The following is a 12,115-nucleotide window of genomic DNA, read 5'->3' as shown; positions in this document are numbered from 1 at the left end:
TGCTGTCAGCTACATCAGGGGCTCGACAAATCTCCATGTGCCTGACGTGCTGCCCACATTTTGGGGTCTGCTCCGAGCTTTTTGAGACCCTCCACTATGAGGTTGCATTCTCTCCTCCTGAAAGCTGCCTGGAAGTCTGTCTGCAGCCCACCAGCAGAGAGTTGAGCTCCTACAAATGCTACGTTATTCACTGGCTGTTTCTCTGCACTGCATCAATATCTCACAGGCATAGGAAATTTCATTAAATGATATTCAGGAGCCTGCCAAAATGATAAAACAAGAAGAATCACCTAACCTTTTACTGTTGTTTCCCACTCATTAGAAGATGAGGAGATTATTTAGTGGATATTCCATGTGCTGTTATTACAATTAGGCTTGTAGGAAACTTCCACAGCTGGGCACTCATTTTATTCAAAGATGATCACCAGGAAATCAAGAATGATTGTCAAGAAAGCATGAAAGCTGCAAGACAGTGGCAACTCATGTTCCCTGGCAGCTGACAGATTTTGGGTATTTCCTAGATATATACAGTGCTTGGTTCTTCAAGACATTAAGATAGCTAGTAAAACTGATATAAAGAATATATTTAGCATTAAATTCCCCTTTTTGTGGGATATGTATATGCACACTGTAGGTTTTAACAATTTACTTTAATTACAGATCCTCAAATAAACTTGCTGGCTGATACCCTACATAAGTTGCTCCTCATAGAGTCCATGGCAGGTACCAAGCAATTAAATAGTTCACAGCTGAATTGTGATATTTACTGGTAAATCACAGGTCTGTTTCTCTGAACAGGAAACAAAATCTCCCTTCACTTTAAACAAACTTTCCTTTCATAGTTCTCAGTGGTGCTATCCACCAGTGCATCCAATATAAAACCAACAACATTTCTAGTGGCCTTCATGAATTCAAGCTTCTTCTGTGTTGCAAAAGGCAAAAAAAAATTGCTCCTTGCACAATATTTTTGAATATATTAATTTAATATTTCCCACAAATAAAAATCCAGGGTGAAATACAAAGGCAGCACACCAAGTGATTTTAATAGTTCTAAAGGTCTACATCATAAATTTATTCATCATCAATGAATTCTGTATTGTTCTAAAAGGCTTTAAAATAAAAAAAAAAAAAAAAAAAAAAAAAAAAACAAAAAACTGCTCATAGCCATTTCTCTGAACTCCACTTATACAAATGTTCAGGAACCAGGACCACAGGGAAATGAACAGATCTAATGAAAACCTCAATTGCTTCTAATTTACAAGCAAGTTTTTCTGTACTTAGGCAAGACCCATGTCTCAGTTCTTCAACAACCTCCCGAAAAAGACAAGGAAGAAACTCATCCAGGTTTGATGTGGGGAGATCAAGACCCAGTCAATGCTGAAGCAAACACTATTGTTGGGCTGGAATTAACTTTTACTTTGTTTATTAAACACCTCAAAATCCAGATTACGTATGCAAAACCCATTCCACTGAAACAAACCCAAATCATAACACTTCCTGAAAATAATCCATATTTTAAAATTGAAGTTGCCTGCCCATTAGCCACAAATCCTACAGCAGATGATCCTGACAAGCAGTTAACTCAAACAGCAAGCAGCAGAGCACATCACACTGCTGGCACATCAGAGCTCTTTCCAGCAACCTTTTTGTTACTGGGTGGCATTTTACCTTGACTTGTTTTAATTTTTTTTTTCCTTAAAGTGACATTTTTCACATCAGAAACAATTTACCTCTAACCAGGTTTTAAGTCAATGATCGCTTGTCAGCGCATATTTGCTTTCACATAATCTATTTTAAACACTTGCATTCCAATATATGAAAGGAAGCTGAAGTCTTTACAAGCAAACACAAAGCACAGAACACATCCCCAGAGCGTGAAGGAATTCTACACACCTTTGACAAAACCTTTCATTTTAGTAGGGAAAAAAAATGGACTGAACTCACCCATTGTTCCAGAATGCAATTCCAATTCCTCCAACAACGGCTTCCAGGAGGGCCTGAATCCCTCACCTGGAGCTGGGGAAGCCCAGGCTGACCCAAACCTGACAGCCCCAGCTCTCCTTGCAGGGAGGAAATGGAAATGTACCTCCCTTCTCCTGCAATTCTGGGATGAGCACAGGTTTAGCTGATGGATCTGGTCATGGCAAGCACCTGCCCCAACCTGAGGGGAAGGAGAGAAGGTGCAGAGGAAGAGCTGAATCTCTGCCACTTCATTCTGAGGTGCACATATCTATCCCTAACGTGGGGAATGGACAGCGTTCCAAGATAAGCAGGGCTGGAGTGTAAGAAAGGGCAAGAAAAGAATGAATTGAGGGAAGATACATCAGGTGCTGGATGTTCCTTTAGCTCTTCCCAGAAAGCCAGACTCCTGACATGAGCACAGTCCTGCAGGAGAGGTGACCCTGGCATTGCCCTTCCCTGAGACAGTGTGACACCACACACTTCAGGAAAGGTGGATCCAACCCATCTAACTGTGCCTTTCCAGAGAGGTACAGGGGCCTGACTGCAGGTTGGAGTAAGAACTCCTCTGGAATGTTGGATTTACTCTTCCACCAGGGAATAATTCATCTCAAATAGGATAAACCAAATCACTCAGACTCGAAGCTCACTAATTTTAGCCCTGGGAAATTCAGATGCTCATGATTCTTCAGCAACTGAAAAAAAAAAAAAAAATTAACATTGCTTTAAATTCCAAATACACAGAGGCCAAGACACTCGTTGACTTCTCACAGGAGCAGGATCTGGCCCAGACACACGAAACGTTTCAAAGGCAGCCTTGGCTCACAACAAGGATCAGTCCAGACAAAAGTATTTGAGTCAGGGCATTGCCAGACAATCTTGCTGGTTGTCAGATCTGCGGTGTAATGACATGTCAATTTGATTCCTTTTGTGCATGAGCCTGGAGCCTATCTTTGGGCCTGAATTCTTCTGTACTTTAGTTTTTCTTTTGTTCCAGTGGCACTTCTCCCAACATTACTTGACAATGAGTGATGCTCCACAACCCTGATCTTTCACACCCTGTTGGTGACCTATAACTTTTCATGCATAACCTTTGACCTGGGCCCTGACAGTTTGATTTATTGTCCAGTGTTATGATTTATGAGTATCTTCTCAGAATAATTAACGGACAACAGGTGGCAGCATAATAATTTTGATTACCCAGCGGTTCATGAAACCACTACAAAGGTGACTTCATTTACTGAATAAGAAAAGGACAACAATTAAAAATTACACAAAGCAACCCTTTTATGCCTTTTTGTTTTTCGCCCTTTGTCTGTCCAACAGAAGACTTTATTTAGGCTCATTGCCTCCCTTCTCAAATATCCGGAACTCAGATCCTGTGCAGAAGACAATGATGCCCAAATCATGTGCTAGAAGAATTATTTTGCTTGCAGGAAACACTTCAGACTCATGTTGTCAGTTTTTATAAGACCAGTGTGTTATTTTTAAATTCTGTTAGCAAAGCTGTACAATGTGGGTCAAAGTTCATCCCAAAGAGTAGGTTTTCGTTTTATAATTTTGCAAAATTGCTGAAATGTTGTCTTGGATTCCTCTTACGTGAAGTTAGAGCCTCAAAAAGTCAAAAAAAAGTATTTGCATGGTTCTTCTCTTATGTATATTCTCTCTAAAGGTCTTTAACACATCTCTAGTGATCATAGAATGGGAGGAAAATTTCATAGAATGGTGTTGGTAGGAGGGCCAGTGGTAAGATACATTTTGCTGCTAATTTTCCCAAATAATTGCTTAAATTTTGGGTAAAGCGCAAGGGCATCTTACCATGACTTCAGGCCCCATGCTCAGACAAACCCAGTTTATCTAAATCTGCCAAATCTATAGAATATCTAAATTCACCTTCCATCACAAGCAGCTTTCCTGCTGTCATTTGGGCTACACAGAGCACCAGCAGTGGGAATAGAGAATGCATTCTCCAGAATTATAGCAAGGGCAATATGTATATCAAATACCACTAAAATAAATTGCACAGTGGCACAGATTTGTCCAATTCTATTTCTTAAAAACAGACTTAAGACGATCTGTATTTACAACATGTTCACATTTCCATATATTTGATCCAATCCATAAGGCCCCAAATAGTTTTTCTCCCAGAAACTTCATCCCAATGTTGAAGGATTCTTTCTCATCACTATTCCACACACTGCCCTCCTCCTTATTTCAATTTCTTAGCACTTTTGATAGGCATATGTTGACATGGAAGAGGACATAACAACATCATCCAGATGGACACATTTTCAAAGTTAATCAATAAAACTTTGGGTGAAGTCAGTTTGAGTTGTAAGAGTTTAAAACTTCCAAGAATTGAACTGATGGGTGAGCAAAGTATGGAGCTGTGGTGTGTTTGCTCACAGGATGTAAGTTACATTGCAGAACAAAGCTTTACTTTAACTTAGACACTACATGTTCACTTATTCTTAAATACGATTTTAAATATTGATTAAAATAAGTGGGGTAGTGTGTGTGGTTTCTTAATCTTTTATTAAAAGATAAAGAGCCTAAAATTTACCAGAACTCAGTGCACTAATGCCAGGAGACCACTGCTAGTATGCACCAGCTTGGTCAGTGGAGCCAAGAGCTTCCTTCTCAACCTCCCTAAAAATAAACTGAAGACGTTAAAATTCTAATTCTGTTCTGAAATCTGACAGCAAAAATTGTTAGTGGTTGTCTGCATGCCCAAGACAGCATATGCAAAAGGAATTTTGGTACTATCACAATGACTATATTATAGGCTTATCATTTTTAATTGACTTTATTACTTATAAAAATATTCCTACAATCCTGCTTTGCATCAGTTCTGTAACAGCCTAACACAGAAGTATGAAGTATTCAAGTATTCATTCCTATTAATTTCAGATTTTAAACTATCTGATGGAGAGCCTGGCTAATAAATAAAGGCAAATTCCCAGAATATTAAAAGCACTCAAGTTTTTGCAAAGGTCCTTAGTGAAAAAATAAATGAATTACTGCTTTGGAGATCAGACTTGGTTTATTCCCCTCCCTTCCCCTGAGAACTCAAAGACACCCCTACAACAAAATACTCTTATAATGAAGCCAATTTTGTCCTTAGTAGTTTTATCAAACCTTTAATACCACATTAGCTGCTTAATATCCAGTGAAAGTAGGAACAGAAAAGCACCAGCATCCAACTGCAGTCTCAGAAGAGATGAAGGAAAAATTTGCAACAAATCATTTATCAGATTAACGCAGCTGCTTTTGCTGCTCATGAAATAGCCACAAGCTTTCTGCAAATGGAATAATAATAATAATGATAGTCAACAAAAATAAATTTTAAAAAAAACAGAGCATGTATGCCACAGTTTGTTCTAATTAACGTTTTAATTTGGGACAGTGTCTCAGTGGTGATGTGTCTGGTCGCTCACATGACACCATTTTTCTCTTTGATTGGGTGTTGCAGGGGGATTCACGGTGAGGGGTTTTACGCACAGATCTTAAAGAGATGACTGCAAATATAAATGAACACAACTGGGTTCCCCCACTAACACTCAGTTATGGTAATGCTGACATGGATTTAACTGGAATGACTCATTTCGACATCAGGGAGTTTGAGTATCTTCTGATTGTTTCCGACTTTTATGCCACACCAGCTAGAAAGTAAAATTAATTTTAAAAATAAATAGAAAAAAAGGTCCTACCATGAAATTTTACCACATTTACATAGATAAATTAAGGCACAAATTTTCTACATGTTCCATGTCATTGAGTCTAGCTTTTCTGGTGGGATTCTCACACGGGAAGTGGCAAGCTTTAAAACGGTATATGTGCTCAAATCATGATGTGATTTTAGTACTTTGTTTCCCATCAATTTTTAAATTAATTATCTGGAAGCAAGCAGCGGTTCATTTTTGGTCATAGACTTTTTGATTAGAAGCTGTGACCCTTTATGCCTTTTTGGCATGCTCTATACAACACCAATGACATGCAGCATGACCTCTGACACCTGATTCAACAAAAAGTAACTCCCGGACAGATCTTTCATATTCAGCAATCTCTTTGTTACTCTGGGACACTTACCCAATTCCATCCCTTAAAATCCACTATGTCTCCCCTTTTTCTCCCCTACCCCCTCCTACTCAGCAACTTATTTGGTAGCAACATTTCTGTCCTTCCATTTGTGTCTCTCCTTCTGTTTTTACAAACTTTACACTATACCATCGTCCCATATGTTTGTGCTGCACACAAGGAGGTTTCTTTAGAAAGCGCTGATGCTAATTATAAATTTAATTTGCATTTTAATTAGAATGGTAGCAAATTAAAAGCGTGGCAGCTGGAGAATTTTGAACGCTTTGCAGAGATTTGGTGTCAGTATCTCCCTGCTTCTGACTTCGCTCTCTTTTCATTTTTCCCCTCACTATCTTTCATTCACACAAACATATTGGTAATTTTTCTCCTCTCTTGTTTCTTTTTTTTTTTTTTTTTTTGGTCTATTTTTTATTTCTCCATTTTCCCCCCAAGGATCAAGTTATAAATTATTTCTTTTTTGTACTGATAAACAGTATACTCTTGTCTTGTGCCAGTACACCGTGTACTGTAGTGATAGTGCAGCTTTTAAGTGAGCTTTTGTGAGGCTCTGTCAGTGCTGCCCTATTTTGCTATTTATATCCGTCGTTTATTTACAGGTAAGAATCTGTTCTATACCCCCTCGACTAATTTCAAATTCCAACCACAGCAGCAAACTCTAGCCTAGCCCTAGACATTTCATTTTTTTTTTTTTTTTTGTTAACATGCTACAAATTTGCAGTAAGTCTGGAGAACCTTAACAAAAGCCATTCAGAGTGCACGGGGGACCGCTCAACTTTATTCTCTACTTAGCAAACGCTGCTTTCAATGTGCTTTTGGACAAAAGGCTGAAGTAATCTGTCAGTCTTTTGGTCCATATAATGGCAAATATTCTGGCCCAAGCGTCTCCCAGTGCTGTCTTTCATTTGCCATGCGAGCATGTCTGGTTTTAGTCCTCACGTGAGCACATTTAGTCAGTTCTGTCATTTTCCCTATGTTGCATCTCCATGGTCATTTTCATTCCTTCTGTTCACTTCCCCCACGGTGTCCTTGCTCAATAATTTTCATTAATTGATTGACAGCTCTGATAGACCCAACTAACCTCTATCTCACTCTCATGTCGGTTTTTAAATAAGTACTTGTACGTCCAATGACCTTGTCGCCTCATCAGATATCAGAAAATGAGCATGCAGATATGGAGGAAGCTGATTAGCAAAATAAGGAAGATCTCACTCCTGGCGTAAGTCCATAATAAGCTCTGACAACTAACTTTAGAGTTAGAAATTTAAAACAAAAGGGACCTGAAAATGTGGAATAAATACACCTTAACCAGTTTCCTAAGTGCTGGCTGCAGTTAAAGGAAGATTAGGAGCATCAGGAACATAACAACCTTTCTAAAAAGCTGGACAACAGCTCTATTTCCAACATGGGATTTGTATGCTGGAAATACTCAACCTTATTTTACAGTTTGTAATTCTGTTTTCATATACCTGGACAGCATGGTTTAGCTTCCCAAAATCCATCCATGAAAAAGGAAGTGAATGTATAAATAAATTACATTGGCTAAAATTATATTAGCTAAATTATTTACTTCACACCAGTGACCTTTCCCTTAGTAAAATTAATTAAACCCCAAAATATTTTGGGTTTTTTTTTGTCACACACCCCTAAATCACCAGATGAACTTACATGGGATATTCTAGGTATTTTAATTAGAAATTTTCCTTGTAGAAAATATCGGGATTTAAACAGACAAAACCATCAGAAACATTTATTTCTATTTTTGTTTTAAAGGTGGGAAACTGAGGCTGGAGGATGCCTGCAGGTCAGAAATCATTTCAGCTCAACTGAATCCCAGTCTTCCACCATGCCAGACTCTTTACTTCAGATCACTTTGCAGCATTGTAGTGATTTCAAATTTTCATTGTAGTGATTTAAAAAAAAATTCAAAAATTTTTTAAATATAGATAGAGATTTGTCAAGTGGTATTTCAGTACTTTGGTACTGAGGATGCCAAATGTCAGTCTCACTCAATGTGCTTTAATGAGCCAGATTAAGACTGTTTATCAAACTGCAAAACCTACCCAGTTTGGAGCTGCTATTTGAGCTCCCTTAAGACCAGAAAATATGACAGAATGTACTTCACTGACACAAAGGAATGAGTATCTTGGAATTTCACCGCTACTTTTTCACCTGTGCAGACTAATTCTGATCCCACACCCCTTTTTCACACCTGCACAGCTGAAATTTTCATAGTTTCATCCCTTATTATTCCCACCAGCTTCACTCCTTATCCAGCTGGTAGGAGAACCAATGGCATGAGGCCTTGAAATAGAAATGACTGAAACTGAGTCTAATACGATCTTCACATACAGGAGCACCTTGTTCCTCTCCCTCTTTTGGCTTTTGCATAGGGGAAAGACACCTGCTTTTCCATGTGAGGTTGTTGGAAGTTATTATTGAAGTTATTTTTGGCTCTCACCAGACTGAAGGGCAAAGGAAGATGGAAAGGCAAAAAAGTCAAAAAGTTGTCTAAAAAGGCCTATCTGGAACTCAAGCACTATGAACAGTGAGAAAAATCAGATCATTACTACTACTGGTGTAGATTATAACTAGTGTAAGTGCATTCTAGTGTTTATAGCCAAGTATTTAATGGAATATTTAATTGCTTACTAAATCACTGTGATTTTTGGTGTGGAAATTCCTTGATTTTCAGAAAATTGATGGCTGGAATAAGTTGAGTCTGGAGTTGCATATAAACCATGCTCAGATTGTCATAGAAGCACTCCACCTTGGCACATCAGCCATCAAGAGCATCAAGAGCAAAAAGTGATAAATTACCTTCAAAGAAACCCAGAGAAAGTATGTGACAGAAAATACTGAAAATTGTCTGTAATTGTAAACTCTTAACTCTGTTAGAGTTGAAAACATAACAAAATCTTGGTATGAAGGGCACTTGTCTTTCAAGAAATGCTATGGATGCAATTTAAAAAAAAATAATACAATATTCACTCCCATAGGCAATTTCCAGCTGTACAAGATTCAAATCTCACTACCAGGGGACTTGAAAGCAGAAGCCCATTTCAGAAAGTTCCCTAAAAAGAATTTTGCTTGAGTAAGTGATTCCATTAATTTTAAAGCCTTCTGGGCTACAAACAAAAAATTCTGTGACCTCAGTGAAAGTAACCACATGGTTCTAGACTGACTATTTACAGGAGCAAAGCTTTGCAGAAGCTAAATCAACTAAATTATATTCAATATCTAACTTCAGGAACAGTTAAGAAACATTAGGCAAAATGCTGATATGTGGTTACCATAATTAACCCTGCATTTTAATTGTATTATTGCCCAGTAAAATACTAATTTCTGTTGCACTGTTATACACTCTGGAATACTTTTCTCCTCTGGAACATAAACAAATCAAAACAAGCTCAACTGTTGGATGAGCTCTGGTCAACTGAATTTCTTTTAATAACTTTTTTATGATGAAGTTGTCCATAGAGGACAGTGCTTTCTCCAAATCACACGTCTTCCACCTTAGCACTTTGGAAAGGCTTGGATTTTATTTCATGTAAGTTTTTGCAGCTGTACAAAATACTTTCATTAACCCAAGAATGGATTATTTGGAGTGCTAATTAATTGATTCTTCAAAATGCCAATTGACATACTCCTAGGGAAAACCTGATCTAAGCAACTATGTTAATCAAGCTATTGTACTTATGGTTCTGTCTGAATATCAGACCATCTGAAATGAGGAGAACTTTGCCATTACTATCCTGGACCTCTTGTGGGCAGCTAATTAATATGAGTAGACTATGACAGTTGCACTTGTACATTCACTGTACTGCCTGACAATAACTCTATAAAATTAGATTTCAGCTAAAGAATGGAAACAGTGTTAAATACCATTATTTGCCTTCCTTTGATGTCTGAGAGTCATTATGAAAGCAATTACAGCAGTTTCTCTGTCTGTATGTCTACAGGGTATTTATCTGTATCTGTCTGAGTCCTTTGCCAGGTGGAGTATATATGGCATATTAAAGACAAGGGAATTCAGCCTCAATTATCAGACTATGAACAGAAGAAGAAATAAAATCAGAGTTTTGCAGATGATCCAGCCAGAAAACAGTAATTTAATATTAAAGGCAGGTAATCTGGGGAAAACTTGCCCAGTGGACAGTCTTTTTATTTTAAAATGTCATTAATTTCCCCCCTCCTTCCATTGTCCTATTTTGTTTCCTGTTTTTTCAGCTTCCATGTTTTTCTAATACCTCTGCTCACTTTAAATAAGCTTATTCTGGGTTTGAGAGTCTCATCAACATGAGACTTTTTTATAAGCCCTACTTTTTGTTTCTTAATTACACAGAGACATTCTTCCACCAAAAAAACCCTCAGAGGAAACAAGAGATTCTGGGTGGGGTAAGGGCAGATTGAGGCAATATGCTGGAAATACTGTGAGGAGCTTTTTGCTGCCTACAGGAGTCTGATGTTCCATTCTGCCTGAGCCCAATTTCTGCCCTCCACAGCAGTATGACAAAATCCACAGGCTGGCAGATGGGTTAAAACTGTACCAGCTTTACACACAAAAGGGCCAACGCCAGATTCATCCTTTGGATTCCTTCAGCTCTCTTCACACAACAGGCTCCTGGACAAATAAATCCTCCCATTACTTTTACTTTTTACTGAGTTTAGAATTGAGAAAATTATATTCTGAAAAAAAAACCCTGATTTTGAATTTGGAAGTAATATCATTATTAATATTAAATATCAAATTAATTAAATACTAAATTATTATTAATTTAATAGTAATTTGAAAAATACTAATCAGAAAGCATGAACATTTCACTTTTTTGCCTGAAATATATATTAGTCCTTATCCTCTGTTTTCAGTATATTGAAGTAACATCCATTCACAATTTCCAAAATGGATATTTTACCACCTTGTCCTCCCAGTGCTCTCCAATAACAAACCTCACCACAAACCTCAAAATGCCAGCTCCATGAAGAATGAGGATTTCTGGTACTGTCACTGAGCTCTGGTGATGAGATCTCCTAACAGCACCTGAAACGCCATGGGGAGCTACGATTTGGGCAGATGAGACAAATGCCATGGTATTTCCAAATGGATTGCCCAGTTGTACCACGCACAGAGGGAAGCAGTACAGAGCTGGATGAAAGCTGCTGTGCCTCTCCATTGAGGCCTGACAGGATGCTAATTTATCTTAGTTGCCTGCTATGCATCATCATTTGACAGTCTGGTGAATGTATCGATAAAAGCCAAAGATGCTCCTCTTGGTAACCCCCACATTTCTGATGCTTTATGCTGGCTTTTGTTTTAAACAGAAAGGCAGGAACGTTAGCAAAAGCCATGCTGACCATCAGGCTTGATGACTACTCTGAAACTTGGGTTTATTTTTTAGGAATAGCCTTTAACATGATATTAAAAAATAATACATCTGGATTTTGTGTGTGTGTGCGGAGGGAGGGGGAGATTTAATACTTTAAGATATTCTAGGGGCAATTTAGATAAAAGGCACTGTAGTGTCTGACCATGTACTACCCATGCCTAGAAGGGTTTGACTGTGTCTGCCATTAGATGAAGGCTGACCCAGTCTTCAAGAAATCTGGACTCTTTTCCAGCTGCATATTCTTTTTTTTAACTTTTCAAGAAAGCACTTATTAGGCTACAGACATTTCCTTCTACCCTGCTCAGACATTTTAGTCTCCTGTTACAATCTCTTTTTTCATCCTATAAGGGCTTATTCTGATCTTGGACACTGGAAATCTTGGTTCTTGCAAAATTAGAATGTTTATTTAAAAATGTGTTTGTGCAAATGCTACAAGAATTTTTATTTTAAAGATTAATGAATGACGTAAGTCTCATTAAAACCTTAATACCTAGTGAGCAGAGATACTGTGTTCCTTCAAAGAAGGAGGAAAGGATTTAATGATACATTAGACATTTTACAGTATAAATATATTCTTGATTAATTAAATCTGTGTAGTCTATTGCCTTACCCTGAGGAAACTAAGATATTCAACAACGCTTTTCTTAATAAGAATAAAAACCCAAACAACTTGG

Source organism: Taeniopygia guttata, chromosome 10, assembly GCF_048771995.1.
Source record: "Taeniopygia guttata chromosome 10, bTaeGut7.mat, whole genome shotgun sequence".
NCBI classification, from domain to species: Eukaryota; Metazoa; Chordata; class Aves; order Passeriformes; family Estrildidae; genus Taeniopygia; species Taeniopygia guttata.
Note: the sequence above shows the minus strand (reverse complement) of the source record.